General features: G+C 36.3%; 1 non-coding gene across 1 annotated transcript; it reads left to right on the top strand.

The window, feature by feature from the left end:
• Positions 1 to 107, top strand: LOC128291315 (small nucleolar RNA R71). The gene has a single exon (XR_008281091.1). It is a non-coding gene; the product is annotated as a small nucleolar RNA R71 (small nucleolar RNA).
• The last annotated feature ends 5,670 nt before the right edge of the window (positions 108 to 5,777 follow it).

Genomic DNA, 5,777 nt, shown 5'->3' with positions numbered 1-5,777 from the left:
AACCCATGGTGAGGGCACCTTTTTAGTAAGTCTTTGTATCTCTCCCATGCATCGAAAAGAGTTTCTAAGTCCATCTACATAAACAAAGAGATATCATTACGTAATTTAGTCATTTTAGCCGGCGAAAGATATTTTAATAGAAATTTTTTGGTCATTTGTTCCCAAGTAGTGATTGAACCTCGTGGTAATGAGTTCAACCACTGTTTAGCTTTGTTTCTCAATGAAAAAGGGAATACCAAAGATAAATGGCATCATCAGAAACGCCATTGATTTTAAATGTATCGCATAGTTCCAAAAAGTTTGCTAAGTGAGCGTTGGGAACTTCATCCTGCAAACCATCAAACTGAACAAACTGTTGTATCATTTGAATTGTGTTAGGTTTCAGTTTAAAAGTATTTGCAGCTACAGCAGGTTTAACTATGCTTGATTCAGTTCTTGTTAAAGAAGGTTTAGCATAATCATACATAGTGCGTGGAGCAGGATTTTGATTAACTGCAATTACAAGAGGTAGCTGATTGTCTTGGTTTTCAGCCATCTCTTCGGTTGGGGGTTGAGTATCGTCCTCTTACTCGTTCTCTGTGTATCTTAAGCTTCACCTTATTTCTTTTTGGTTTCTGCGAACTGTGCGATCAATTTCTTCGTTAAGTAGTGGTCTTGACGGGTTTCTTCTAGTCATAAATTATAAAAACTGTCAAGAGAAAGAACAAGTAAATTAATAAATAATAAAAAATTAAATTAAATTAAATTGCAAGAAAAATAAATGGCTAAAGTAATAAAAATTGAGCGTTCCTAATATCTTAGTTCCCCGACAACAGCGCTAAAAACTTGATCGCGTGATTTCGTGATAGATTTTAAATATTTATAATTAATCATTCTTGAAACTAACTATTATCGCGATGTAGGCAAGTGTACTTATCGAACAGTAGTATAGTTTTAGCAAGACCTGATTGTCGAACCTGAAGGAACTAAAAACACTAGTAATGATTGTCTTTTTATTATCTAGCCTAAGAATAAAAAGGTTTTGTTTTAACTAACTAATTATCTAAACTAAGAACTCACAGAGAATAGAATTGGGGAATTTCTTTTTGGAAAATCGATTGAATTAAGAAAATACCTAAGGAAAAATCCACCTAGACTGTACTTGTTATTCTGGCTCCGAATCGGACGATTTATTCATTTAACTTGTTCCATAGAGATCCCTAAGTTATGTTATTATCCCTATTCAAGACTAACAACGTCTAATCCCTAGGTTGAATAATTGAGACCTTTCTCTAATTAACACCCTAGGATATCATTAACTCGATCTATGGTTCCCCTTATTAGGTTTCACCTTAATCCGGCAAAATCTTGTCACCCTATGTCTAGGCGCGCAAACAACTCCGCTTAATTATGACAAATGTACTCTTAGATAGGGTCTATTCCTCCTCTGAATAAGAGCTTATCTTGAATCAGTATCCTGGGATATCAAAACAAGAATTAAGAACACATAATTAAGAACAAGTTAAATATTTATCATACAATTCAGAAAATAATAACAAGATTCGTCTTAGGTTTCATTCCCCTTAGGTATTTAGGGGTTTTAGTTCATAACAAAATAAGAAAACATCTCAGAATAATAAAGAATACAAAACATAAAGAAAACCCAAAACTCCTGAAGAGGAAATTGAGGAGAGATCTTTAGTTTTGATGATGAATCCGGCTTCTGAGATGGATCAATTGGCTTCCTTGGAGTAATTCCTTCCTTCCTCCTTGTGTGCCCCCTTTTCTTCCTCCTCTAGAGTGTATTTATAGGCTTTGGAATGCCTAAGAACCCTCAAAATTAGCCTTTTTCGAATTAGACTCAACTTGGGCTCGGCAGGGACACGCCCGTGTGCGATTACTTCAAGCCGTTCTCGAGCCTACCAAATTGACACGACCGTGTGGTCTGCCTGTGTGAGGAGGTCCAGGCCATGTTAATTTTGTACTTTGGCCTATTTTCTCCGTTTTTGGCCCGTTTATCGTTCCTTTCGCTCTCCTATGCTCTTCTAAGTATGAAACATGAAATTAAAGCATTAGGAGCATTGAATTCACCAATTCTAATGGGAAATCATCCATAAAATGCGTTAAACATGGGGTAAAAATATGTATAAATTACGGTTTATCAGTTCCAAAGGCCAAACTACATTTGTTGCTACTATTGCCAGTGTAAGACCTAATCGACCTGAATGTAAACATTATGGTAACCAGCATCCCGGTGATTTTAGATTGAATGATAGGGCTTGTTTTAAATGTGGATTATTGGATCATTTTATCCGTGATTGTCTGCAGTTGGCTGAACAAGATACAGTACAGAACATGAGACCAAGTAATACTGTAGCTAGAAGTAGACCACCTAGAAACATGGGGAATGTGAGTGGTGGTAGAGGTGTGACACAAGACACTGCTGCGAGATTTGATGCTAGAGCACCTGTCCGAGCCTACGCTATTCGCGCTCGCAAAGAAGCGTCATCTTCAGATGTTATCACCGGTACTTTTACTATCTATGATACTGAAGTTATTGTATTAATAGATCCAGGATCAACTCATTCATATGTATGTGTGAATTTAGTATCCAGTAAGACTTTGCCTGTAGAGTCCACTGAATTTGTAATTAGAGTATCGAACCCTTTAGGCAAATGCGTTTTGGTTGATAAAGTGTGCAAGAATTGTCCATTGATTATTCAGGATAATTACTTTCCGACTGATTTAATGTTATTTCCATTTGACAAGTTTGATTTAATCATGGGTATGGATTGGCTAACATTGCATGATGTTGTTGTGAATTGCAAAAGAAAGATGATAGATTTGAGATTTCAGAATAATAAAATTATCCGAATTGAGTCAAATGATTTGAATGGTTTACCAGTAGTGATTTCTTCGATGTTAGCTCAGAAATATGTAAGAAAGGGTTATGAAGCCTACTTTGCTTATATGCTAGATACGAAAGTGACTAAAAAGAGGATAGAATCAGTGCTAGTTGTGTGTGAGTATCCAGATGTGTTTCCTGAAGAGTTACTGGGTTTACCACCAATCCGAGAGGTTGAATTTGGCATTGAGTTAATGCCAAGTACAAAGCCGATATCGATAGCTCCATATAGAATGGCCCCGATAGATTAAAAGAATTGAAATCTCAGTTACAAGAGTTGACGGATAGAGGTTTTGCAAGACTGAGTTTCTCGCCTTGGGGTGCTCTCGTATTGCTTGTGAAAAAGAAAGATGGCATGATGAGAATATGTGTAGACTATCGACAGCTTAACAAAGTGACGATCAAGAACAAATATCCTCTACCGCGAATTGATGATTTGTTTGATCAAACAAATCGATCTAGGTATGGTCTGAAATTCCGGTTCATTAAATCCATGAAGACAACAGGTGCATTCGTTAGTCCAAAAGGCATAACCAAAAATTCATAGTGACTATACCTCGTTCTAAATGTAGTCTTTGGCTACAGTGTTTTCAAAGATAGATTTGAGATTGGGTTATTACCAGTTGCGAGTTAGAGATTCTGATGTGCCAAAGACTACATTTAGAACGAGGTATAGTCACTATGAATTTTTGGTTATGCCTTTTGGACTAACGAATGCACCTGTTGTCTTCATGGATTTAATGAACCGGAATTTCAGACCATACCTAGATCGATTTGTTGTTGTGTTCATAGATGATATTTTGATCTATTTGAGAGATGAAACTGAGCATACCGAGCATTTGTGAATTATATTGTAGACTCTGCGAGATAAGCAATTATATGCAAAGTTCAGTAAATGTGAATCCTAGTTGCGTGAAGTTGGTTTTATAGGGCATATTGTGTTAGCATCGGGTATTCGAGTCGATTTGAGCAAGATTTTTGCAATAATGGATTAGAAGCCTCCGAGAAATGTGTCCAAAGTCCATAGTTTTTTGGGACTAGCTGGTTACTATAGACGACTTGTAAAAGGCTATCCGATGATTGCGACTCCGTTGACGAGATTGCTTCAAAAAGATGTAAAGTTTGAATAGTCTGAAAAATGTTAGAAAAGCTTTGATCAGCTAAAAACTCTTTTGATTGAAGCTCTAGTGTTCAACCAGAATCGGGTAAAGAATTTGTAATCTATAATGATGCATCGTTAAATAGTTTGGGCTGTGTTTTGATGCAGGAAGACAAAGTCATAGCTTATGCCTAGCGACAGTTGAAATAGCATGAAAAGAATTGACCGACGCACGATTTAGAGTTAGCAGCCATTGTGCTTGCATTGAAGATTTGGCGCCATTATTTGTTTGGTGAGAAATGCCATGTCTATTCAGATCACAAAAGGTTGAAATATTTGATGACTCAGAAAGATTTGAATTTGAGGCAGCGGAGATGGTTAGAATTTCTAAAAGAATATGAGTTAGTGATTAACTATCATCCGGGAAAACCAAATGCAGTTGCTGATGCTTTAAGCCAGAAATCTTTGTTTACTCTACATGCAATGAATACACAGTTGGCTCTATTTGATGATGGCTCAATTGTAGCTGAGTTGAAAGCAAGACTGTTGCTTTTATAGCAGATTTGTAAAGCTCAGAAAGTTGATAATGAAATGTTAGAAAAATGAGCTCAATGTAATTCTAACCCTGATTAAGAATTACAACTTGATGTTGACGATTGTTTGAGATCCAGAGGTCGAATATGTGTTCCGAGGAATTCAGAGTTGATTCAAATGATTTTGAATGAAGCACATAGTAGTCGTTTATCTATTCATCCAGTAAGCACAAAAATGTATAATGATTTAAAACAGCTTTATTGGTGGCATGGTATGAAACGTGACATTTCAGAGTTTGTTTCTAAGTGTTTGATTTGTCAGTAAGTAAAAGCTGAACATCAAGTGTCGTCAGGTTTATTACAGCCTATCATGATTCCCGAATAGAAATGAGATAAAGTGACTATGGATTTTGTTTCGGGTTTACTCCTATCTCCGAGTACGAAAGATGCAATCTGGGTTGTTGTTGATAGATTGACAAAATTGACTCATTTCATTTTGGTATGCACAGATTATTCACTTGATAAACTTGCTGAGTTGTACATCTCTCAGATTGTGAGATTGCACAGAGTACTTGTTTCTATTGTTTCGAATAGAGATCTGAGGTTCACATCAAGATTTTGGAAGAAATTGCAAGATGCGCTGGGTACAAAGCAACATTTCAGTACTGCATTTCATCCATAAACGAATGGTCAATCTGAATGAGTTATTCTGATACTCGAGGATATGTTGAGATGTTGCATTCTTGAGTTCGAAGGTACATAGGAAAAATATTTGTCGTTGATTGAATTCGCGTATAACAACAGTTTTCAATCGAGTATTAAAATGGCACCATACGAAGCTTTATACGGTCGGAAGTGTTGAACACCATTGTATTGGACTGAACTTATTGAGAATAAGATTCACGGGGTTGATCTGATTAGAGAAATAGAAGAAAAAGTGAAAGTAATTCATGATAGTTTGAAAGCAACATCAGATCATCAGAAATCATACGCAGACTTGAAATGGAAAGATATTGAGTTTCAGATCAGGGATAGAGTATTCTTGAAAGTATCTTCGTGGAAGAAAATACTTCGATTTGGTCGTAAAGGCTTCAATTTGGTTGTAAAGGCAAACTAAGTCTGTGATTCATATGACCGTATGAAATCATTGAGCGAGTCGGACCAATTGCTTATCGACTAGCATTGCCGTCTAAGTTAGAAAAGATTCATAACATATTTCATGTATCGATGTTATGAAGATACAAATCTGATCCTTCGCATG

This window comes from Gossypium arboreum, chromosome 3 (genome assembly GCF_025698485.1).
Source record: "Gossypium arboreum isolate Shixiya-1 chromosome 3, ASM2569848v2, whole genome shotgun sequence".
Classification (NCBI taxonomy): domain Eukaryota; kingdom Viridiplantae; phylum Streptophyta; class Magnoliopsida; order Malvales; family Malvaceae; genus Gossypium; species Gossypium arboreum.
Note: the sequence above shows the minus strand (reverse complement) of the source record. Positions and strands in the feature narration are given on the sequence as shown.